The sequence below is a fragment of the Heterodontus francisci genome, chromosome 4, assembly GCF_036365525.1.
Source record: "Heterodontus francisci isolate sHetFra1 chromosome 4, sHetFra1.hap1, whole genome shotgun sequence".
Lineage (NCBI taxonomy): Eukaryota > Metazoa > Chordata > Chondrichthyes > Heterodontiformes > Heterodontidae > Heterodontus > Heterodontus francisci.
In genome coordinates, this window is record NC_090374.1 from 163,701,198 (window position 1) to 163,727,762 (window position 26,565).

The window sequence follows — 26,565 nt, forward strand, 5'->3', positions numbered from 1 at the left end:
ATAATTATTCATCAATACACCAGGGAGATTTCCCCCGCATTTCAACGCATAGTATGTTACGACCCAGGTGGGAGTAAGGCACCATTAATTCAGTTACACCACTCCACAGGTCAAAGCATATGAGTAAAGTTTCCCACCTACCAGAAATTAGCCAAATTAAACACTTTATTAACCCCCAGAATAGAACACACCAAACCAGGTTTCTTTAAACAACAACAAATTAACTATTTATTAATAAACTAAATCTTAAACAATATTGAGATAAATCTATGTCTGAAAAGACTTTACAACTTCTTATTCCTCCTAACTCTCATGCACACACACATACATTCAAAAACCAACGGTTAACTGGTTTTAAAAATGATATTTTAAATTAGAGCTGTTTCCTAGGAATAAATAACTAGGTTGTAAGTCCTGGTAGGTTACTTTCCCGGATTGGAGAGATGACCCAGAGTTGAATAGCCAGATGCCACTCGAAGTCTCAAGACGAGTTTGATGAACAGTCTGTAATGGATAGGCATTCAAGACAATTCGGCTGCAGCAGGCGTCACATGGATCTTTCAACAAAGAGGATAGCAACAGGTCTATTTAGATTTTGAATTAGCAGCCTAACAGTGGAAACTTTCCTGAGATTCCAGAACTCGCAGGAACACAAAAGGCAACAAGAAAATCACTCCTGAGGCAGAGATTTCTCAGAAAGTGGAAGTAAAAAATAGAATTTGCTACACCCAACAATGCAAAGATTCCTTTCCGGGGTCTTTCTCCACTTTAGGCAAAACACAGCCTGTAGGCCAATGTAAGATTTTCTGATGAGAGAGACAAATCTTCCTTCAGGGAGAGAATCTCTTCTGGTCGACCAGAACAAACTGGTTCCAGCCAGTTTTACACAGTCAAACTGATACAATACAGCATGTGACCTCATCTCTCTTGCTGGTGCCTAAAAACAGGTTTGCAATTCACACTCACAGTTCCCAGAGCAAAAAAACTCCTCTCAGTCTTAAAGGCACACATAGCCCCTTAGTTTTTAACAGAAAAAAAAACAACACCCCCATGACAAGTACCATGCGATCGCATAAGATAGCAGACAGTGCCTCAGCTTAACATCTCATCCAAAAGTTGGCACCTCTAACAATGCAGCATTCCCTCCATACTTTACTTAAGAGTCAGCCTAGATTATAGGCTATAATGGGACTTGATCCCACAACTTGATTCACATACACTAAGCCAATGCTGGCACATAACAAGATAGACCAATATACCGCCATCAAACCACTACAAAGTTCACGAACAGGAATGAAACCAGATGTACCACCCGGCATCGACCTAGGCACCAGAAACAACAATGGCAAACCCAGCCCTGTCGACCCTGTAAAGTCCTCCTTACTAACATCTTGGGCTTGTGCCAAAATTGGGAGAGCTTCCCACAGACTAGTCAAGCAACAGTCTGACATAGTCATACTCACAGAATCATACTTGCAGGCAATGTCCCAGACACCACCATCACCAACCCTGGGTATGTCCTGTCTCACCCGCAGGACAGACCGACCAAATGTGGCGGCACAGTGATATACAGTCAAGAGAGAGTTGCCCTGGGAGTCCACAACATTGACTCTGGACCCCATGGCATCAGGTCAAACATGGGCAAGGAAATCCTCTGCTGATTACCACCTTCTGCCCACCCCCCCCATGCCCCACCCCACGCTTGGCTGATGAATCAGTACTCCTCCATGTTGAACACCAATCGGAAGAACCACAATCTGCAACCTCATGGCCTGGCACATCCCCACTCTACCATTACCATCAAGCTGGGGTACCTACCCTGGTTCAATGAAAAGTGTAAGAGAGCATACCAGGAACAGCACCAGGCTGACCTAAAAATGAGGTGTCAGCCTGGTGAAGCTACAACACAGGACTACTTGCATGTGAAACAGTGGAAGCAACATGCAATAGGCAGGGATAAGTGATCCCACAACCAATGGATCAGATCTAAGCTCTGCCGTCCTGCCACATCCAGTTGTGAATATGGTAGTGGACAATTAAACAACTGACAGGAGGAGGAGGATCCACAAATATCTCCATCCTCAATGATGGGGGAGCCCAGCACATCAGTGCAAAAGACAAGGCTGAAGCATTTGCATCCATCTTCAGCCAGAAGTGCCGAGTGGATGATCCATCTCGACCACCTGTTGATGTTCCCAGCATCACAGTTGCCAGTCTTCAGGCAATTCGATTCACTCCACGTGATATCAAGAAACGGCTGAAGGCACTGGATCCGGCAAAGGCTATGGGCCCTGACAACATTCCGGCAATAGTACTGAAGACCTGTGCTCCAGAACTAGCGATGCGGCTAGCCAAGTTGCTCCAGTACAACAATGACATCTACCCGGCAATGTGGAAAATTGCCCAAGTATGTCTTGTGCACAAAAAGCAGGACAAATCCAACCCGGCCAATTACAGCTCTATCAGTCTCCTTCCGCTCATCAGCAAAGTGATGGAAGAAGTTGTTGATGGTGCTATCAAGCGGCACTTGCTCAGCAATAACCTGCTTACCGATGCTCAGTTTGGGTACCGTCAGGGCCACTCAACTCCTGACCTCATTACAGCCTTGATCCAAGCATGGGGAAAAGAGCTGAACTCCATAGATTAGATAAGAGTGACAGCCCTTGAAATCAAGGCAGCATTTGACTGAGTATAGCATCAAGAAACCCCAGCAAAACCGGAGTGAATGGGATTTGGGGGGAAACCTCTCTGACATCTCAAACAAGAGCGAATCTAATCATCTCCCCTTGATGTTCAATGACATTACCACTGCCTAAGGCCCCACTATCAAAATCCTGGTGGTCACCATTGACCAGAACCTGAACTGGACCAGCCACATAAATACTATGGCTGCAAGAGCAGTTCAGAGGCTGGGAATTCTGCGGTGAGTAATTCACCTCCTGTCTTCCCAATGTCTGTCCACCATTTACAGGGCTTAAGTCAGGAGTGTGGTGGAATAGTCTTCACTTGCCTGGATGACTGCAGCTCTAACAACACTCAAAAAGCTCAACACCATCCACAAGATAGCAGTCCACTTGATCGTCACCTCATCCACCAACTTAAACATTCACCCCCTCCACCACCAGTGCACACTGGCTGTAGTGTGTACCATCTACAAGATGCACTGCAGCAACCCACCAAGGGTCCTTAAACAGCACCTTCCAGACCCCCGATCTCTACCACCCAGAAGGACAAGGGCAGTAGATGCATGGGAACACCCCTCTGAGCCATGCACAAACAAAGAACAAAGAACAGTACAGTACAGGAACAGGCCATTCGGTCCTCCAAGGCTGCGCTGATCTTGATGCCTGTCTAAACTAAAACCTTCTGAAAGAACACCATCCTGATTTGGAACTATATCGCCGTTCCTTCATTGTCGCTGGCTCAAAATCCTGGAACTCCCTTCCTAACAGCACTGTGGGTGTATCTCCTTCCCAGGACTGCAGCAGTTCAAGAAGGCAGCTCACCATCACCTTCTCAAGGGCAATTAGGGATGGGCAATAAATGCTGGCCTAGCCAGCGACGCCCACATCCCACAAACGAATAAAAAAAAACAATGGTCAATGCTTTGCGACATATGCTTTTTTTTGTTTTGACTTTGTTTATTTTTAAACTGTTTTAAAGATTGAAGCCTCTGAATTACTGCTGGTCATATTAGCAGGTGAACACTTAATGTGGCCATATGACAATTTTCTGTCAGCTGGTTAAATGCAGATGTTAGCCCATTCGTATTAAATGGATTAATCATTCCACTAAAATACTAGATAGAGAGCTGAAAAAGGAATGCATCAAATATTCATCCAATAAAATTGGCATTAGTATTTTAAGACTGCTGTACCTTGTTTCATTGGAATTGCATAATGAATCAGTTGACAACCGTAGGAACTTTTCTCGATGCTCACTGTGTTTTTTTTGCAGGGGAGTGTTCGAAGATTGATATCACAATACTTAGTTGGGCCTAACTACCAAGTTCTTGTTGGCTTCTGTCAACTTGTTTCAAATATTGCTTTCCTTTCAGAATTGTGTTATTTTTTTCTTTCAGATGCAAGTTTACCACTACACCCTGGCGATAATGCAAACCTGGTAAATCTCACTCATTTCTATTGACTATGTTAATTTGTTTTTTTCATATTTAATGTATCTTTTTCTTAGAAATAAGCAGTGTTTTTTATGTTTAAATGAGCTTGCAGAGTCTTTCGCTTTTTTAATCTAAACCTCAGTTTTATCATATTGGCAAAGAAAAAAGAATGTGCATTTATATAGATCCTTTCAGGACCTCCCAAAGCACTTTTCAGCCAATGAAGTACTTTATGAAATGTAATCAATGTTGTAATGTTGTAATGTAACTGTGGGAAAAGTAATGGCCCCATATAGACAACAATATTAAAAAAATATATATCCCAGAAGGGGAAAGATGCTGGCTAATATTTACATCATGTCCAAGATTTATTCTGAAAATAATTCTTTTGTACATTTGAAGGCAAATAGCCCCTTTACTAACTAATGCCATTTACAGCCTTTACTTGCATGCATTCAACTTTGTGTGATCATCATCTGCTCAGTCCAAAACTGGGAATGGAGGAGGTGTAGACTGATACTTGGAGGGGTGGGGGGGTTGGGAGGGCGGGGGAATCCCCCATTTGCTACAAGACTGGCAGGGTGATCAGCACACCAAGGCTCTACTTGCCTTTCTTCTGGCACATGCCCTGAGCATGGGAACCTCCTTTTCTTTGTCACATTTTCCATGCTTCTGAACCTTCTCTGCCATCAGCTGTAAACATTTACACATCTTCTGGTCCCATTTTTGCTCCCATGACTCTAATTATCACACCCTTATGCCTTGTACCATTTATCATTAAATTACTCCTGCCCTCTTTGACCTCTCCCATTTGATCCATTTTTTTTTGCGAGGAGCAGTCTTGATAGAACGGGGTGCGGAGCGGACTTTCAGCTGAGCGGTCAATTTCAGTGAGTTACAAGTTAATCCCTTTTTTGTTTCGGAGGACCGGGGACTGCTGGGTAGGGGAAAACTATTTATTTGGGCAGTTTTAAAATCTTTGTCTTTTGCGAGGAGCAGCCTTGATAGAACGGGGTGCGGAGCGGACTTTCAGCTGAGCGGTCAATTTCAGTGAGTTACAAGTTAATCCCTTTTTTGTTTCGGAGGACCGGGGACTGCTGGGTAGGGGAAAACTATTTATTTGGGCAGTTTTAAAATCTTTGTCTTTTGCGAGGAGCAGCCTTGATAGAACGGGGTGCGGAGCGGACTTTCAGCTGAGCAGTCAATTTCAGTAAGTTACAAGTTAATCCCTTTTTTGTTTCGGAGGACCGGGGACTGCTGGGTAGGGGAAAACTATTTATTTGGGCAGTTTTAAAATCTTTGTCTTTTGCGAGGAGCAGCCTTGATAGAACGGGGTGCGGAGCGGACTTTCAGCTGAGCGGTCAATTTCAGTAAGTTACAAGTTAATCCCTTTTTTGTTTCGGAGGACCGGGGACTGCTGGGTAGGGGAAAACTATTTATTTGGGCAGTTTTAAAATCTTTGTCTTTTGCGAGGAGCAGCCTTGATAGAACGGGGTGCGGAGCGGACTTTCAGCTGAGCGGTCAATTTCAGTGAGTTACAAGTTAATCCCTTTTTTGTTTCGGAGGACCGGGGACTGCTGGGTAGGGGAAAACTATTTATTTGGGCAGTTTTAAAATCTTTGTCTTTTGCGAGGAGCAGCCTTGATAGAACGGGGTGCGGAGCGGACTTTCAGCTGAGCGGTCAATTTCAGTGAGTTACAAGTTAATCCCTTTTTTGTTTCGGAGGACCGGGGACTGCTGGGTAGGGGAAAACTATTTATTTGGGCAGTTTTAAAATCTTTGTCTTTTGCGAGGAGCAGCCTTGATAGAACGGGGTGCGGAGCGGACTTTCAGCTGAGCGGTCAATTTCAGTAAGTTACAAGTTAATCCCTTTTTTGTTTCGGAGGACCGGGGACTGCTGGGTAGGGGAAAACTATTTATTTGGGCAGTGGCAGTACCCGAGACACTACACGTGGAGTGTCTCCCACCCACCCTCCTCCTCTAACCAAAAAAAAAAAGGACTCTAGGGTGTTGATAAGGTAAGCTTTTTATTTAAAACTTCAGTCCGTAGGATTGCTAAGCGAACAAGTTTTGACTTTTTTTTTTTTGTTTGGTTTTTCAGTAGATTTATTGGGAATCTAGAATAGTGGGAATGGAGGTAAAGGCAGTTGTATGTTCCTCCTGCAGAATGTGGGAGGTAGGGGTCGCCAAGAGTGTCCCTGCTGACTGCATCTGCGGGAAGTGCACCCAACTCCAGCTCCTCGCAGACCGCGTTAGGGAACTGGAGCTGGAGCTGGATGAACTTCGGATCATTCGGGAGGCGGAGGGGATTATTGACAGGAGTTATAGGGAGGCAGTCACACCTCAAGTAAAAGAAGTAGGTAGATGGGTTACCGTCAGGGGAAGGAAAGGGAACCAGCAGGCAGTGCAGGGATCCCCTGTGGCCGTTTCCCTCAACAACAGGTATACCGTTTTGGATACTGTTTGGGGGGACGACTTACCAGGGGTAAGCAATGGGGTGCAGGTCTCTGGCACAGAGTCTGTCCCTGTTGCTCAGAAGGGAAAAGGGAAGAGGAGCAGAGCATTAGTCATTGGGGACTCCATAGTTAGGGGAACAGATAGGAGGTTCTGTGGGAACGAGAGAGACTCACGGTTGGTGTGTTGCCTCCCAGGTGCCAGGGTACGTGATGTCTCCGATCGTGTTTTTGGGATCCTTAAGGGGGAGGGGGAGCACCCCCAAGTCGTGGTCCACATAGGCACCAACGACATAGGTAGGAAGAGAGATGGGGATTTAAGGCAGAAATTCAGGGAGCTAGGGTGGAAGCTTAGAGCGAGAACAACCAGAGTTGTTATCTCTGGGTTGTTGCCTGTGCCACGTGCTAGCGAAGAGAGGAATAGGGAGAGAGAGGAGTTGAACACGTGGCTGCAGGGATGGTGTAGGAGGGAGGGTTTTGGTTTCCTGGATAATTGGGGCTCTTTCTGGGGTAGGTGGGACCTCTACAAACAGGATGGTCTTCACCTGAACCAGAGGGGTACCAATATCCTGGGGGGGAGATTTGTTAGTGCTCTTCGGGGGGGTTTAAACTAAATCAGCAGGGGAATGGGAACCTAAATTGCAGTGCCAGTGTACAGGCTGTTGAGAGTAGTGAGGTAGGGGATAAGGTTACAGGGACGCAAGAGGGCACTGGCAAGCAAGAACTTGGTTTAAAGTGTGTCTACTTCAACGCCAGGAGCATCCGGAATAAGGTGGGTGAGCTTGCAGCATGGGTTGGTACCTGGGATCCTGATGTTGTGGCCATTTCGGAGACATGGGTAGAGCAGGGGCAGGAATGGATGTTGCAGGTTCCGGGATTTAGATGTTTCAGAAAGAACAGAGAAGAGGGTAAAAGAGGGGGGGGTGTGGCATTGTTAATCAAGGAAAGTATTACAGCGGCAGAAAGGACGTTTGAGGACTCGTCTACTGAGGTAGTCTGGGCCGAGGTTAGAAACAGGAGAGGAGAGGTCACCCTGTTGGGAGTTTTCTATAGACCTCCGAATAGTTCCAGAGATGTAGAGGAAAGGATAGCGAAGATGATTCTCGACAGGAGCGAGAGTAACAGGGTAGTGGTTATGGGGGACTTTAACTTTCCAAATATTGACTGGAAATACTATAGTTCGAGTACTTTAGATGGGTCTGTTTTTGTCCAGTGTGTGCAGGAGGGTTTTCTGACACAGTATGTGGACAGGCCAACCAGGGGCGATGCCACATTGGATTTGGTACTGGGTAATGAACCCGGCCAGGTGTTTGATTTAGATGTAGGTGAGCACTTTGGCGATAGTGATCACAATTCGGTTAGGTTTACCTTAGCGATGGGCAGGGACAGGTATATACCGCAGGGCAAGAATTATAGCTGGGGGAAAGGAAATTATGACGCGATTAGGCAAGATTTAGGATGTGTAGGATGGGGAAGGAAACTGCAGGGGATGGGCACAAACGAAATGTGGAGCTTATTCAAGGAGCAGCTAATGCGTGTCCTTGATAAGTATGTACCTGTCAGGCAGGGAGGAAGTTGTCGAGCAAGGGAGCCGTGGTTTACTCAAGAAGTTGAAGCGCTTGTCAAGAGGAAGAGGGCGGCTTATGTTAGGATGAGACGTGAAGGCTCAGTTAGGGCGCTTGAGAGTTACAAGCTAGCCAGGAAGGATCTAAAGGGAGGGCTAAGAAGAGCAAGGAGAGGACACGAGAAGTCATTGGCGGATAGGATCAAAGAAAACCCTAAGGCTTTCTATAGGTATATCAGGAATAAACGAATGATAAGAGTTAGAACAGGGCCAATCAAGGATAGTAGTGGGAAGTTGTGTGCGGAATCAGAGGAGATAGGCGAAGCGTTAAATGAATATTTTTCGTCAGTATTTACAGTAGAGAAAGAAAATGTTGCCGAGGAGATTACTGAGATACAGCCTACTAGGCTAGATGGGATTGAGATTCACAAGGAGGAGGTGTTAGCAATTTTGGAAAGAGTGAAAATAGATAAGTCCCCTGGGCCAGATGGGATTTATCCTAGGATTCTCTGGGAAGCCAGGGAGGAGATTGCAGAGCCGTTGTTGTTGATCTTTAAGTCGTCATTGTCGACAGGAGTAGTGCCGGAGGACTGGAGGATAGCAAATGTTGTCCCCTTGTTCAAGAAGGGGAGTAGAGACAGCCCTGGTAATTATAGACCTGTGAGCCTTACTTCGGTTGTGGGTAAAATGTTGGAAAAGGTTATAAGAGACAGGATTTATAATCATCTTGAAAAGAATAAGTTCATTTGCGATAGTCAGCACGGTTTTGTGAAAGGTAGGTCGTGCCTCACAAACCTTATTGAGTTTTTCGAGAAGGTGACCAAACAGGTGGATGAGGGTAAAGCCGTGGATGTGGTGTATATGGATTTCAGTAAGGCGTTTGATAAGGTTCCCCACGGTAGGCTATTGCAGAAAATACGCAAGTATGGGGTTGAAGGTGATTTAGAGCTTTGGATCAGAAATTGGCTAGCTGAAAGAAGACAGAGGGTGGTGGTTGATGGCAAATGTTCATCCTGGAGTTTAGTTACTAGTGGTGTACCGCAAGGTTCTGTTTTGGGGCCACTGCTGTTTGTCATTTTTATAAATGACCTGGATGAGGGTGTAGAAGGGTGGGTTAGTAAATTTGCGGATGACACGAAGGTCGGTGGAGTTGTGGATAGTGTCGAAGGGTGTTGTAGGGTACAGAGGGACATAGATAGGCTGCAGAGCTGGGCTGAGAGATGGCAAATGGAGTTTAATGCGGAGAAGTGTGAGGTGATTCACTTTGGAAGGAGTAACAGCAATGCAGAGTACTGGGCTAATGGGAAGATTCTTGGTAGTGTAGATGAGCAGAGAGATCTTGGTATCCAGGTACATAAATCCCTGAAAGTTGCTACCCAGGTTAATAGGGCTGTTAAGAAGGCATATGGTGTGTTAGCCTTTATTAGTAGGGGGATCGAGTTTCAGAGCCACGGGGTCATGATGCAGCTGTACAAAACTCTGGTGAGGCCGCACCTGGAGTATTGCGTGCAGTTCTGGTCACCGCATTATAGGAAGGATGTCGAAGCTTTGGAAAGGGTGCAGAGGAGATTTACTAGGATGTTGCCTGGTATGGAAGGAAGGTCTTACGAGGAAAGGCTGAGGGACTTGGGGTTGTTTTTGTTAGAGAGAAGGAGGAGGAGAGGTGACTTAATAGAGACATACAAGATAATCAGAGGGTTAGATAGGGTGGATAGTGAGAGTCTTTTTCCTCGGATGAGGATGGCAAACACGAGGGGACATAGCTTTAAGTTGAGGGGTGAAAGATATAGGACAGATGTCAGAGGTAGTTTCTTTACGCAGAGAGTAGTAGGGGCGTGGAACGCCCTGCCTGCAACAGTAGTAGACTCGCCAACTTTAAGGGCATTTAAGTGGTCATTGGATAGACATATGGATGAAAATGGAATAGTGTAGGTCAGATGGTCGGCGCAACATCGAGGGCCGAAGGGCCTGTACTGCGCTGTAATATTCTAATTCTAATTCTAATTCTAATCCTTTCTTGCCATCCTTTTTCCTGGCCCTGTACTTGCTTAAAAGCTGTTCTTTTCTGACATCTCCAGTTTTGATAAAACATTGGGCTGGATTTTGGAAGCCTGCTAGAGGTGGGAACAGAGACAGCCTGGCATCTTCTGACCTTCAAGTCATTTTTAAGGAGGCATGTTTGTGGGGTGTCAGCTTCCTGCCGCAAGCAGTGGGTAACTTGTTAACATAATTAAAAGGCCAATTAAAGCCAAGGATCAGTGGTCTCCTGGAATTTTCCAGTCAGCCTGCGGGCCCCCCATGACATTTGGAGCCCAGCAGATGTCTGAAAGCTGGTTCCTGGCGACAGACCAAGGGGCAAACACTCCAGGACCAATTTGAGGCCCCCCCACAGTCGCTATATCTACATGGCTGTGGCCTCAGGCTGCCCTGTGGAGCAGTTGCCCCTCAACTATGGTAGTACGTCAGCTGTGTCCATTACTTTTCTAAAAGTCTGTACAAAATGTTGTGAAGGTGCCTCCATCTTGAGGCACCCTCTTTCTCCCTTACCGTCATTGGCAGACTGCAGCTCCTTTAGTATGGAGGCCATCTGTTGGCACTTCAGCTTCCAGCACCTGCCTGCCATCCTTAATTGGATGGCGAGCGCACTCACTGACCAATAGACTATTTCCAACGTGGTGCGGCGTCAGGACATGGATTTGATCCCTACATCAGCGACTCAACCCCAAAACAAAAATCCAGCCCGTTAACTCTGTTTCTCCCTCCACAGATGCCAAGTCTAACATCAGTGATAGGGAAACTATTGGAAAAAGTTCTGAGGGACAGGATTAATCTCCACTTGGAGAGGCAGGGATTAATCAAGGATCGTTAGCATGGCTTTGTCAGGGGAAGATCATGTCTAACCAACTTGATTGAATTTTTCGAGGAGGTGACGAGATGTGTAGATGAGGGTAAAGCAGTTGATGTAGTCTACATAGGCTTTTGACAAGGTCCCGCATGGGAGATTGGTCAAGAAGGTAAGAGCCCATGGGATCCGGGACAATTTGGCAAATTGGATCCAAAATTGGCTTAGTGGCAGGAGGCAGAGGGTGATGGTCGTGGGTTGCTTTTGCAATTGGAAGCCTGTGACCAGTGGTGTACCACAGGGATTGGTGCTGGGATCCTTGCTGTTTGTAGTGTACATTAACAATTTAGACGTGAATATAGGAGGTATGATCAGTAAGTTCATGGATGACATGAAAATTGGTGGTGTCGTAAATAGTGAGGAGGAAAGCCTTAGATTACAGAACGATATGGATGGGCGGAGCAGTGGCAAATGGAATTTAATCCTGAGAAGTGTGAGGTGATGCATTTTGGGAGTACTAACAAGGCAAGGGAATATACAATGGGTGGTAGGATCCTAGGAAGTACAGAGGGCCAGAGGAACCTTGGTGTACCTGTCCACAGATCACTGAAGGCAGCAGCACAGGTAGATAAGGTGGTTAGGAAGGCATATGGGATACTTGCCTTTATTAGCCAAGGCATAGAATATAAGAGCAGGGAGGTTATGATAGAGCTGTACAAAATGCTGGTTAGGCCACTGCTGGAGTACTGTGTACAGTTCTGGTCACCACACTATAGGAAGGATGTGATTACGCTGGAGAGGGTGCAGAGGAGATTCACCAGGATGTTGCCTGGGTTGGAGCATTTCAGCTATGAAGAGAGAGTGGATCAGCTGGGGTTATTTTCCTTAGAGCAGAGAAGGCTGAGGGGGGACCTGATTGAGGTGCACAAAATTATGAGGGACATAGATAGGGTAGAGAAGAAGAAACTTTTTACCTTAGCGGAGGTGTTAATAACCAGGGAACATAGATTTAAGGTAAGGGGCAGGAGATTTAAAGAGGATTTGAGGAAAACTTTTTTCACCCAGAGGGTGGTTGGAATCTGGAACTCACTGCCTGAAAGGGTGGTAGAGGCAGGAACCCTCACAACATTTAAGAAGTATTTAGATGAGCGCTTGAAACGCCATAGCATACAAGGGTACGGGCCAAGTGCTGGAGAATGGGATTAGAATAGGTAGGCCTGATGGCCAGCACGGTCACAGTGGGCCGAAGGGCCTGTTTCTGTGCTGTATAACTCTATGACTCTATGAGATGCCACCTGACCTGCCGAGTGATTCCAGCATTATCTGTTTTATTTAAAGAACTGACATGTGGTTAAACACATGCTGAAGGAAGGCAGATATCTCAGAGCGCTGTGGGGCTGCAGCGGATTGCACAGATAGGGAGGGGCAAGGCCATGGAGGGATTGAAAACAGAATGAGAATTTTAAAATTGAGAAATTGCTTAACCGGGAGCCAATCTAAGTCAGCAAGCAAGAGGTGATGGGTGAACGGAACTTGGTGCAAGCTTGGACACCTGCAGCAGAGTTTTGGATGACCTCAAGTTTTTGCAGAGTAGAATGCGGGAGGCTGGTCAAGAGTGTGCTGAAATCATCAAGTCTAGAAATAGCAAAGGCATGGATGAGTGTTTCAGCAGATGAGCTGTTTGCTTTCAAAACTCCACTTGGTAAGCACTGCTGGTTATCAATGCTCACCACGAGTAACCATCAAAACCTGAACCTGTAACATGCAACTGGAAATTGACAAATGTTCATCCCAATTCCTGGAAAAATGGAAGCTGTGATTCTGTAGTGCATCCGTTGCATGTGCAAATGCTGATTTAAACTCTAACTTAGTCATAGCGATGCCAAACTGCACAACAGAATTCCCTTTTGGCCGAAGACATGTTTAGTGCCATTGCTATTACTGCGATGCTAACCACTGCGCCACTGTGCTGCCCAAATACCCTCACCTAGAGAAAATGGCATAGTTGCCATTGAGTTAACCATTGTATTTCGTAAACCAAACCAATTGACAGGGGGGGGAAAAAATGACAGTTTCCAAATTGGTAGGATAATTGCAATTACAAAGGATTAGCAATATAAAATCAGATAGAGGTATAAAAAAAAGTCACAAACCACCTCCCATCAGAGAGCTCCAAGGCCCTTTCGACCCACTGGTCAATGTTACAATTATGGAAAAGGAGGCCACTTTTCTAGAGATTGGAGACAGCAGAAAGCCCCAACATCCCATCTGCTTGTAAGCCAGAAAGACCAAGGGGACCAGGATCTTTAGAAACCAAGCGAATGCAGGATGCCTAGTGACAGCAACTATGCCAATTTCTCTAGCTGAAGGTATTTGGTCACAATCTCAGCAACCGCAAAGATGTTCAACCCTTCCAACACAGTCAGTTGTTGAGTTCTGGCGTGAGAGCCAACCTAGATCTCTAGCCTCTGTTGTTATCGATGGAAGTCACAACACGCTATGCTTGTAGACAATGTGCCAGCAGTGACCATTACTCATGCTCTATATCTCAAACAACATGCTGTGGCCGGAAAGAATCATAGAACCATAGAATGGTCACAGTACAGAAGAAGATCGGTCATCTTATCTTGTCCATGCTGGCTCTCTGCAAGAACAACACAGCTAGTCCCACTCCCCCTGTCCATTCTCCGTAGGCCTGTATTTTCTTCTCTCTGCAGGTGCTTATCCAATTCCCTTTTGAATGCCTCTATTGTATATGTTCCATCATACTCCCAGGCAGTGGATTCCAAATCCTTATCACTCACTGCATAAAAAAGTTTCTCCTCATGACACTGCTGGTTCCTGTGCCAATGACCTTAAATCGGTGCCCTTCGTTCTTGACCGTAACGCCAATGCTCTGTCTAGACCCCTCATAATTTTGTCCACTTCGATCAAGTCTCCTCCCAAACTTCTCTTCTCTAAGGAGAACAACCCCAGTTTCTGCAATCTATCCACATAACTGGATCCAAGTCAGCCCCTCCATTTTGAGGTAGGGCAACTGACCAGAGCCTGGCAGTAGTGTTCTGCCAAGATGAGATAGGAAAGCTTCTACTCATTGCATATGCGACCAGCATTTTGACAGGAATAGAGAAGACTTATAAACTGTGTGAAGATATTGGTTGGCCACCTCTTGGGCAGTCAAGCTTTTTACCTATATGACTGGGCCACAAGCACTCCTTCTCCATTCCCCTCACACCCCATTGAACTTACTGATGAAACCAGGGGTCACAATAGTATACTCTGCCTATATAGGCTTTGGGCACTTTTGCTACTGGAGAGGCATTTGGATATTACCCCAAAACAGGTAATTTTACCGCCACAATTGTTGCAATATGCAGGCAAACCACATGAACGCCCTTTACTGTTGTTGAATTTTAAGGAACACCCAGTTCAGAAGACCATTATTATGGGAGCCTCACATGTTTATGTTGATAGGTCATCATTGCATTGTGAGTGAAAATCAGTTACAGAATTTGCGGTAATTTTCCCAGACTGCACTATCCAGCACAATTGTGTGCTGCATTCAGGGCAGTATGCTGAGATAGTGGCCCTCTTGACTGCTGGCATTAAAACTAGAGACCAGTCAGTAAACACATGGCCTGATTGTGCCTATGCTATTAACACCATGTTGTCTCCCATCATATTGTAAAAATGATTATAGAATATCTGACAGTGGAACGTTCGCGTAAGCCACATTGTTCCCATTCTAATCCAAAGTCTTTGAACGTGTTGCCGTCTCACAAATTTGTGCCCACCTTTCCCAGAACTCCATGTTTGACTCCATTCAATCAGGTTTCTGCCCCCTGCAACAGTACAGAAATGGCTCTGATCACAATCACAAATGACATCCTGTGTGACAATGACAAAGGCAAACTATCGCTCCTTGTCCTTCTCGACCCTGTCTGCAGCTTTTGACATGATTGATCACAACATCCTCCTTCAATGCCTCTCCACTGTTGTCCGGTTGGACGGGACTGCACTTTTCTGGTTCCATTCTTATCTAACTAAATCATAGCCAGAGAATCACCTTCAATGGCTTCTCTTCCCACTCCTGTACCGTTATCTCTGGTGTCACCCAAGGATCTATCCTTGGGCCCTCCTATTTCTCATCTACATGCTGCCCCTTAGTGACAACATCCAAAAACACAGGATCAGTTTCCACATGTATGCTAATGTCGCCCAGCTTTACCTGACCACCAACTCTCTCCGCCCATCCACTGTCTCTAAATTGTCTAACTGCTTGTACTGGATGAGCAAAAATTTCCTCCAGATAAATATTGGGAAGACTGAAACTATTATGTTTGACCTCCACCATGAACTCTGTTCCCTGGCAACTGATTCCATCCCTTTCCCTGGCAACTGTCTGAGATTAAACCAGACTGTTCACAACATTGGTGCCATATTTGATCTTGAATTGAGCTTTCAACCTCACGTCCACGCTGTCACGAAGACAGCCTATTTCCACCTCCATAACATCACCCGACTCCACCCTGCCTCTGCTTTTCTGCTGCTGATGCCCTTGTTGATGCTTTTATGGACCTGCAAACTTCACTATTCAACAAACTCCTGGCCGGCCTCCACGTATCATCAATGATTGTCAAAACCCCTCATGTTCACCAATGGTCCTTTAGGGAAGGAAATCTGCCGTCCTTACCTGGTCTGGCCTATATGTGACTCCAGACCCATAGCAATGTGGTTGACTCTTAAAATGCCCTCTGAAATGGCCTAGCAAACCACTCAGTTCAAGGGCAATTAGGGATGGGCAATAAATGCTGGCCTTGCCAGCAACCCCCACATCCCACAAATCAATAAAAAAAAAAATGGATGGGCGAAACTATGATTAGTCTTATTCCAAATCAAGAAGGCAACAAGTGATGCTACCCCCGCCTCTGGCCATATTGTCAAGGAAACCATAATTGTTAGCAGCAATGAAATAATTCTACACTCCATAAATTTAAGGTCATCCAAAATTTTGCTGTCTGAGACCTAACTCACACTGAATCTGATTCATCCATTACCCCTGTGTCCGCTGACTTACACTGGTTCCCACTTAAGCAACATCTCAATTTTAAAATTCACATCTTTGTTTATAAATCCCTTCATTGTCTGGCCCCTCCCTTTCTCTGTAATTTCCTCCAGCCCTACAACCTCTGAGATATCTGCGCTCCTCTAATTCTGGCCTCTTGAACATCCCTGATTTTTTTCATTCCACCATTGGTGGCCGTGCCTTCAGTTGTCGAGGCCCAAAGCTCTGGAATTCCCTCCCTAAACCTTCCTGCTTCTCGAATCTCTTTCCTCCTTCAAGACATTCCTTGAAACCTACCTCTTTGATTATTTTTTGGTCATCTGCCCGAATATTTTCTTTTGTGACTCAGTGTCATATTTGGTTTTAGAATGCCTCTGTGCCGCTTTGGAATGTCTTATTCCGTTAAAGTCGCTATATAAATATAAGATGTCATTGTTGCTGTGTTCGTAAGGTTGAGGGAAGCATGAATGATAGGAAACAGCCCTGATTCTTTTGGAAAATAAAGGCCTGTACCAAAGCAACAGAACCACATTCAGTGGGTAACTCTCAAACTGATAGGGCTGCAAAGGAAGCTGTTCACACCCGCAATTCCTATGGTCACTTTTCCAACTGCTCTTCTGTCCAGGCCATTTCCAAACATCCACCTCAGTTTGAATTATTCACCCATAAAATGACCTTCTTACCATACTAACTAGGTCATTGTTTGACACCAAGCCAGGAAAGGCCAGCCAATTGCCTGGGCACCGAGCACAAACTATAGTAAGCAAGGAGAATTTGACCACCTAATGAACCCTCTCATTGTGTATCAGCATAAGTCTGATACCTTTTCGGTTGTCTGCATACCATTTACTATGCAAGAAGACTTCTTTGAGTTGTTTCATAGTCATGCTGTCAGAGGACATTGCTCAGTTGAAAATTCAAAAGTGGCATGGTGGCCCAGTTGTGAAGAGGATATCGACAACAGAGTAAGTTGTTGTTAGGTCTGTCTTCAGCATAATACTGTGCTAAACATTAATAGGCTTGTTTTAGAAGTGCATCATGGGTCTGTGGACCCATTGACGGATTAATTTTTTGAAGCCCTTACACCATGTGCAATCCAGTTATTTATATTGCTGCGTGGTAATGAACAAATTTACAAAATAGGTTGAAGTTTACCCATGTAAGGCCAGCACGGCCATCACCGTGGCACGAACCTTATTGAGTGAAGTGATCTGCAGGTGAGGAGTACTAGGGCTTGCACCTGAATGGACAAATGTTTCCCGAACTTCAAACGTTAATGAGCGTTCAGCACAAATTGCATATTTCACACCACCCACAGTAGTCAGATGTTGCAAAAGGGGGAAATTGGATTTAAAAAACCATATTATACAGGTTTTGTGCAGATCACTCTACTTAATTGGCACATCCCACGTGCTAATACTGGTATTCACTGTATCAGGCAATAACAAGTCAGCCGACACAAATGTCAGCTGACATTTATTGATACCTACTGTTGTATGATCGCCTTAAGAGTGATGTCCCATTAAGAACAGTGGTGCAGTGGTTAGCACCGCAGCCTCACAGCTCCAGCGACCTGGGTTTGATTCTGGGTACTGCCTGTGCAGAGTTTGCAAGTTCTCCCTGTGTCTGCGTGGGTTTCCACCGGGTGCTCCGGTTTTCTCCCACCTCCAAAAGACTTGCAGGTTGATAGGTAAATTGTCCATTATAAATTGCCCCTAGTGTAGGTAGGTGGTAGGAGAATGGTGGGGATGTGGTAGAAAATATGGGGGTAGTGTAGGGTTAGTATAAATGGGTGGTTGTTGGTCGGCACAGACTCGGTGGGCCGAAGGGCCTGTTTCAGTGCTGTATCTCTAAATAAAAAATAAATAAAAATAAATAAACTCAGTATGCTAATGAGCCAAATACCAGGGTGTAGTCACGTGACTACATGCCAGAGTCACTCTGCAACTATAACACCCAGATGAAGGTTCTGTAAATAGTTTGCTCTGTACTGTACATAAGAGTTTAGCTGTTAATAAACCTGTTAGATATCTTCAATGAATTGGACTCCATACAGCTCATTTATGTTGCACAAGACAAATTATAGAACTCATTATATGGTGGCAGCAATGGTAAAAACACAAGATCTTAGTTGAAGACAACGGGTAAAACAGCTTTGAAAATGACCCTTCCTGCAGCCACTAGAGAGAAAGTTCAACAGAAATACTGGCCCAAACAGTAGAAAGAAAAAAGAATTTACCTCCAGCTGCAGAAGACATAACACAGAATGACGGGCTGCAAGTAAATTCTTGCAATCGGGTGAGTCATTGTGCCAACGGTCGGGGAATCTCCATTTAAACAAAAAAGCTTTGAAGTGCTTAAAAAGTTGATTTTTTTTTCAAAGGCTCCGTTAAAAAAAATGGGGACGACCCGACTCCTCTCTCAGGCTGATTGAGGTCAGCGCCAATACAGGAGGCGTCCAATAGCAAAAGGCGTGAAAAACCTCTGAACACTGCAGAGTCTCCATTCATGGAAACCACTTGAGCATGAAGAACATAAACAAAGTATAAAAAAAGCAATTGGGCTGCCTATTGAACAGCTGGGTAAACAGACAAGCTTAAGTGCTGCGACCAAGATAAACAAAGAATACTATCAAATACCTGCTACTCTCCATCAAGCAGCTAGTCTAAATAACACTGAATTTCTCAAAGGGGAAACAGCACAGAGTGAATGGAACAAAGTTTAATATAGAGCAGAAAGCAAAACACCAGCAGAAAGACAAAAACAAATTTCCCAGCATGAACTGGAAAGCCCTTGATATCCTATCTGAGTTCAAACTTTTCAAAGAAAGAATGCAATTATGCTTCACAGACCAAGTGATTGTAGAACCAGAGAAGCAAGCTCTAAAAATATTGATAGCAGTTGGAAAAAAGGGATTATACAGAATCAATATTTATCTGAAGAGGAACAGAAAGATCCCACAAAGATATAGAAAGTGTGAGAAGATCAGCTCCAATTAACAGTGAATTTAAAATTCTCTGCCTGGAATTGATGTCCTACAGGCAACAGCCACAGGAATCAATAGATCAGTTCATCAGTAGATGCCATAGTAAGGGCAACAAATGTGACTTTTCAGAAACTGAGCTGTCAGAGTGACTAATGAAGCTGGTGATTGTCTCAACACCCATTGAAGCATTTCAGAAAGACCTCTTGGGGAAAAAGTAAGGTCACAGCATTGATGCACTGCTGGAAGATGGCAGGAAATATGAAGCCTTTGCAGCTGGACAACAGCATCTGCAAGGAATAGGTGCAGCCAACAGTATCGGCACGATAACCAGGTTGGAAAAAAGCAAGCCAGCTGTGTGGTAAGAGTGGTCTGTCCCACTCACCGCGAAGGTGTCCTGCATTGCAAGACCTGTGCAAGGCGTGTGGTGTAAAAGGACACTGGGCTCACTGATGCAAGAAATCTGGCTCCAAAGATGCAATCAGAAGGCACAGTTGGACACAAACAGACAACTGGTGCAGCAACATGACAACAGCAGCAAGGAGAGCGCCAGAGAGCTGCATAAACACAAGCCAATATATAAAGTCCACAGTGAAACAGACCTGAGACAGAACTTAGAGAGGAGTGGTTCTCAGCCAGAAGATGAACAGGCATTTCACATTGTGAACCTAACATACTGCATTGATGAAGTCAAAAAACTGGAAGCTTTTGCTACTATTAATATCATGTGCCCAAAGAAAGCTGGCAAACACACACTCAGGATTAAGATTGACATGGAAGCTAGTACAAATATTCTACCAGTCGAAATCTTAAAGGATATGTAATGAAGTCATTGGAAATTAATGATACAACTGACAACTGCAAAGTTAACTGCATACAATGGGTCCCACATCCCTTGCAGTGGCACACTAATAATGCAATGCAGCTATAGCAAATTGGCATGGAAACCACAAATATTTTACTTGGTAGAAACGAGCGGACCAGCAGTGGCAGGACTACCAGCGTGTAAGGACCTCAACATCTTGACTATCCATAAGCTCACAAAGGCACCCATTACAGCAGAAGAGACCAAGGGTACCCGCATTGAGTCAGTCCATGACCTACAACAAATGTACCTGGACAGGTTCGACAGCATAGGAGATTTCAAAGGCAATGCCGTACTGCACCTCAGATAGGATGCAATTCCATCAATCGACCCTCCCAGAAAGTGCAGCGTGCACATACAAGAAAAGTTTAAGCGCGAGTTAGATTACATGGAACGCAATGGCATCATCCATCATGTGCATCATCACACAGACTGGTGCAGCTCAATTACGTGTGTACTGAAAAAGGATGGCGCTCTCAGGTTATGTCTAGATCTGAGGCATCTAAACCTCTCCCGAAAAAGATGCCCTCACAAGATGCTGACATTAGAGGAATTGAGTCCCAAGTTCATAGACGCCAAATTCTTCTCCAATTTGGATACTAAACATGGATATTGATCAGTACACCTAGCTAAGGAATCTCAGGAAGTCATCACCTTCAGGACACCATTTGGAAGATACTGCGCCAGAGACTACCCTTCGGCTTATCTGTCAGTCAAGATCTGTTTTAGCAGCATATGGACTGAATTGTAGAAAATATGCCTAGATGTATATGCATTGCCAATGATATTGCGGTAATGGACAAAACCAAAGATGAGCATGATTAAAATCTTCATTCACTGATGGCAATTGTGAAGGGCTCATTTTTAACAGCAAGAAATGCCAGGTGAATGTAAGTCAGATCAATTTCTTTGGCTCCATCTATTCAGGTTGCGGAATCAGTCCTGGCCCAGGCAAAGTCGAAGATGTAAAGCCTATGCCTACTCCACTAGACAAGGATGACCTCCAGAGATGTCTTGGATTTTTCAACTTTTTGGCACCATACATTCCAAATTGTTCTGACAAAGCATCATCACTGAGAGAGCTCTTAAAGAAAGATGTACCATTTGTATGGCAGGAGGACCATCAGCATATGTTTGAGTCTCTCAACAAGCATTGTCAACAGAAACATGTACCCTGCTGTGCTACAATCCAAGGAAGAAACAATCCTGGAAGTCGACCCCTCACAGACAGGGCTTGGGCTGTGCATCCTGCAGGATGGCAAAACAATTGCATTTGGATCCAAATGTTTATCCTCAGCACAATCCAATTGCTCAAACATAGAGCATGAAACATTTGCTCTGCTGTTTGGGATGACAACGTTCCACACCGATATGTTCGGTAAGCAGTTCACTGTGGAAACTGACTATAAACCACTGGAGATGATCTGGCGCAAACCATTGACAAGCGCACCACCTCAACTACAGCAGCTTTTAGTGAAAGTACAGGGGTACGACTTCGACATCTGCTACAAACCAGGTACCAAAATGGTCAATAAAAGCAAAATACTGCGGATGCTGGAAATCTGAAACAAAAACAAGAAATGCTGGAATCACTCAGCAGGTCTGGCAGCATCTGTGGAAAGAGAAGCAGAGTTAACGTTTCGGGTCAGTTACCCTTCTTCGGAACTGACAAATATTAGAAAAGTCACAGATTATAAACAAGTGAGGTGGGGGTTGGGCAAGAGATAACAAAGGAGAAGGTGCAGATTGGACCAGGCCACATAGCTGACCAAAAGGTCACGGAGCAAAGGCAAACAATATGTTAATGGTGTGTTGAAAGACAAAGCATTAGTACAGATTAGGTGTGAATATACTGAATATTGAACAGCAGCAAGTGCAAACCTGAAGAAAAACAACAATGGTCACCTCGGATACAATGAGCAGATTCCCAAACTCGAGCAAGAATGATGAAGTTCCACTGGATCTGCAAATAGACAGCATGGAGATCGAGGTAGAAGATGTGCTCAAAATCAATTCATTGCATCTTGATCAGCACAAATGTGACCAACTACAATCAGAAATACCTGATGAATCACAACTGAAGACTTTGTGGAGAGTAATCATCGAAGGTTGACCTGTTACAATAAAAGAGGTGACAGAAACCCTCAGATGCTTTTGGCCTTATAGAGATGAACTTGGTATCTCGCGAGGCATCACCTTCAGGGGAAAACAAGTGATTGTGCCCAAAGCTCTCCAACGGGATATCTTGCCCCAACCTCATCAAGACCATATGGGATACAGCAAACAAGACAACTGGCACGAGACACTGTTTGTTGGCCAAGGATCAACACTGACATCGAAAGGTTAGTGAGGATATGCGAGGCATGCCAGAGCCACCAGCCACAACAACGCAAAGAACCTTTACACCCTCACGAGATTCCGTCAGTCCCTTGATCCAAAATCGCCACTGATCCATTAATGGAGACAACTTTATCTTAGTTACCGATTATTTCTCCAAATTTCCAATTGTCAGACAAGTAAAAGGCACTTCATGCACAGTGATCGCAGCCACATTGGGCTGGATTTTAAGGAGCCCTCAAGGTTAGGATCCATGGTGGGGGGGGCCTGAAGTGAGCCCCGGATGAGGCCTGCCACGGACATCGACCCCGGCATGGGCTAGCCCAATTCTTCCAGTGACGCTGAGGCACCATGGCGGCTTGCCCACCACTGGGTAACGGGACCACAACTTGAATATTTAAATCAATGAAAATAATTAATTTAAAAAGACTTACCTCACCTCCTGATATTCCACCGCGATTTTCAGTCGCGTGGTCGGAACTCCCATGCCTTCGTATCCCCATCTGGGGGAACAAGGCGCAACACTGTTTGGGAGAGAGGAGGAGATAAGTTTCTCAGTGAGGGGATGGAGGGGAAACAAGGTCAAATTAACATTATGCGTGTCGGAGATGGTGGGAAGGGTTATAGTTTAAGGTTTGTGCAGGCAGGGGGAAGATCAGATGGTAAAGGTAAGGGTTTTGTGGGCAGCGCAGTGGTGCAGTGGTTAGCACCGCAGCCTCACAGCTCCAGCGACCTGGGTTCGATTCTGGGTACTACCTGTGTGGAGTTTGCAAGTTCTCCCTGTGACTGTGTGGGTTTTCGCCGGGTGCTCCAGTTTCCTCCCACATGCCAAAGACTTGCAGGTTGATAGGTTAATTGGCCATTATAAATTGCTCCTAGTTTAGGTAGGGGAATTGTGGTGATGTGGTAGGAATATGGGATTAATGTAAGATTAGTATAAATGAGTGGTTGATGGTTGGCACTGACTCGGTGGGCCGAAGGGCCTGTTTCAGTGCTGTATCTCTAAATAAATAATTAATTTAATTGTTATGGGGGAGGGGGGTGGGGGGGAGGTGGGAGAAGGCCAAAAGAGATGTATTTATTTAATTTAATCTTTCTTTGTATATATTAAATATGCTGGTAGGCCTAACAGCCCTATAAAAATGGCATCAGTGCCTGCACAATTGCCAGGGTCAGACAGCCTGCCCCTTCTACGTGATCGGGGCTGGGGGATGGGGGGACGGCCCGCCTGGCTATTTAAATGAGCTGCCGCATTTGGAATTGTGGCGGCTCTTTGGCATGCAGCCTGCATAGACAGACCGCCATTTTTTTCACCCACTGCCAATTTTGCCAGCAGACTGATAAAATTCAGCCCATTGGGCTGGACTTTGAGGGGTTCTCGACGTCAAGATCCATAGCAGGGTAGGGGGGCTGCTGAAGATGGCCCCAGATGAGGCCATGCACAGACCTCGACGCTAGCAGGGCCCCGCCCGATATTACTGGTGGCGGTGAGGTCTCATGGTGGTCCCCCTGCCACTTGGCGACAGGACTGCAATTTAAATATTTTAATAAATTAAAATACCTGAATTAATTAATATCACATCACCTCCTGATGTCCCACCGGGATCTTCACCCCAGTGGCCGACACTGCCATGCCTTCAGATCCCCGTCTGGGGAAACGAGGTGGAATACTTGTGGAGAAGTGGGGGAGTTTCATTTATCAGTGCAAGAGTGGGGAGCAGAATCAAATTAGTGTCATGGGTGTATGGGTTGGTGGGAAGAGTTGTAGGTGAAAGTTTGTGCAGTTTTTTTTGGGGGGGGGGTGGTGGGGAGAAGGTCAGATGGCAAAAGTAAGTGTTTTGTGGGGGGAAAGGGCAAATGATTAATTTAATTGTTATTGGGGGCTGGGAGAAAGGGAAAAGAGATGTATTTATTTTTTTAAATTCGATTTAACTTTAAATATTTAAATTTCCTGGTAGGGCTGACAGCCCTGTAAAATGGCATCAGCGCCTGCACACAGACAGCTGACACTATTGCCGGGGTCGGACAGCCCGCCCCCTCCACGTGATTGGGAGGGGCAGCCCACTCCAGCTATTTAAATGAGCCGCTGCGCTTGGAATCGCGTGACTCTTTGGCGTGCGGCCCTTTCCGCCCTCTATCGATTTCGGCGGCAGGCTTATAAAATTCAGCCCATTAAGTGGCATATTCAATCTATTCAGTGCACCTGAAGAAATCATTTCTAACAATGGGCCACAGTATACGGGCAAAACTTTCAGGGATATGTGCATCAAATGGGGTGCAAACCAGGTAATGTCCTCACCACATTACCCTAGATCTGATGGTCTTGTCGAGCATTCACACAGTTAAATCACTTATCTTGAAGTGTAGGACAACAAAACAAAATTTTCATGTTGCCATGTTACACCTCAGAGCTACACCTATGCATACAGGCTTACCATCACTAGCAGAGATCATGTTTGGCAGACAAGTGCGAACGACTCTGCCAAACTATCATCTGTTCAAATTCTCTGAGATACAGGAGATACTGCTTGTAAATTAAGGGAGAATGAAGATGTTGCGTGACTGACATGCAGGGGCGGAACTACCTCAGCTACATGCAGGACAAAAGGTCAGGGTCATACACCCCACAATGAGAACAAGGTTATCCACAGAGGTATCCAAAGTGTGCAGTGATTCTAGGACCATGAGATTACAATATCTAAAGGAGCAGTATTGAGAAGGAACTGAAGCCAACTAAGAGAGGTATGCAATACTCAATTTGAATACAGTGGACTCAAAAGAACACACTCTGATGATGAGTGTGTGACAGAACAACAGGACAACAATGAACACATTGGCAACATGCCTGCAAACCGAAAACAGCCATGAGTGAAATCCAGATCCCCAGAAGGTTATACCATAACCTTATACAGATCTGGAAGAGCTGTCAAACCACCGAAACGGTATATGGACTTTTAAGCCTATGCACTTGTAAATTTCACAATCCTTACCCTTGTACCTGTAAATTTGATAATCTCTATCCCTATATAACTAATTCTGATGTTATCTAATTTTATGTGTTTTTTTACTTGTGTAATACAAGACTCATCATTAGAAAGAAAGGGGATGTTGGCTGATCGCCTTAAGTGTGATGTCCCTTTCAGAATTAGGTATGTTAATGAGCCAAGTACCAGGATGTAGTCATGTGATTACATGCCAGAGTCACTGCAACTATAACACCCAGATGAAGGTTCTGTAAATAGTTTGCTCTGTACTGTACATAATAGTTTAGCTGTTAATAAACCTGTTAGATATCTTCAACGAATTGGACTCCATGCATCTCATTTATGTTGCACAAGACAACATAAAGTACTCATTACACCTACAGTAACAGCCTTGTTAATGGGTATAATAGGTGCAAAGGCACTCAATCAAATGGTGGAATATTCGAATGAGATGAATCAGTTTGTTGCGAAAAACATTGCCAAGTCCAAAAATCAGATTAAAAAATACTTTGACGAAAAGGCCAAACCAGCCAAATATTAAGGTGGCAATCTGGTAATGGGGTGGAATTACAGTAAAAGGGATCATGTATTTGAACCAAAAATAGATAGGACCTTTTCTCATAGAGGATAGAGCCAGCCCTGCCATGTATTTGATTCAATGGACAGGTAATGACAAAAAGGAAGAGACCAAATGGTACCATATAAATCAGCTTCAAACCACGGTGTAACATATACTATGCTTTTGATTATGTTATGACCAGGTGAAAAAGGTGTCTAGCGGTCCCTCTCAGCCTTCGCTTGGTCATACCGTAACAGGGTTTAATTTTAAACACACCATGTTTTCAGCTCCCCCTTGGTGAATCCTTGTTCACCACTTTCCAATTATAAGGAAGTAATAGCAGGACATTTAGAAAGTCAAAACGCAGTCAATCAGAGTCAGCATGATTTTATGAAGGGTAAATCACGTTTGACTAATTTGCTAGAGTTCTTCAAAGATGTAACAAGCAAAGTGGATAATGGGGATCCTGTAGGTGTAGTATATCTGGACTTCCAGAAGGCATTTGATAAGGTGTCGCACAAAAGGTTAATACACAAGGTAAGATCACATGGGGTTAGGGGCAATTTATTAGCTTGGATAGAGGATTGGCTAACCAACAGAAAACAGAGAGTCAGGATAAATGGGTCGTTTTCTGGTTGACAAGATGTAACTAGTGGGGTGCCACAGGGTTCGGTCCTCGGGCCCCACTATTTACAATCGATATTAATGACTTGGATGCAGGGATAGAAGGTACTCTAGCCAAATTTGCAGATGACACTAAAACAGATGGGATAGTAAGTTGCAGTAAAGAAATAAG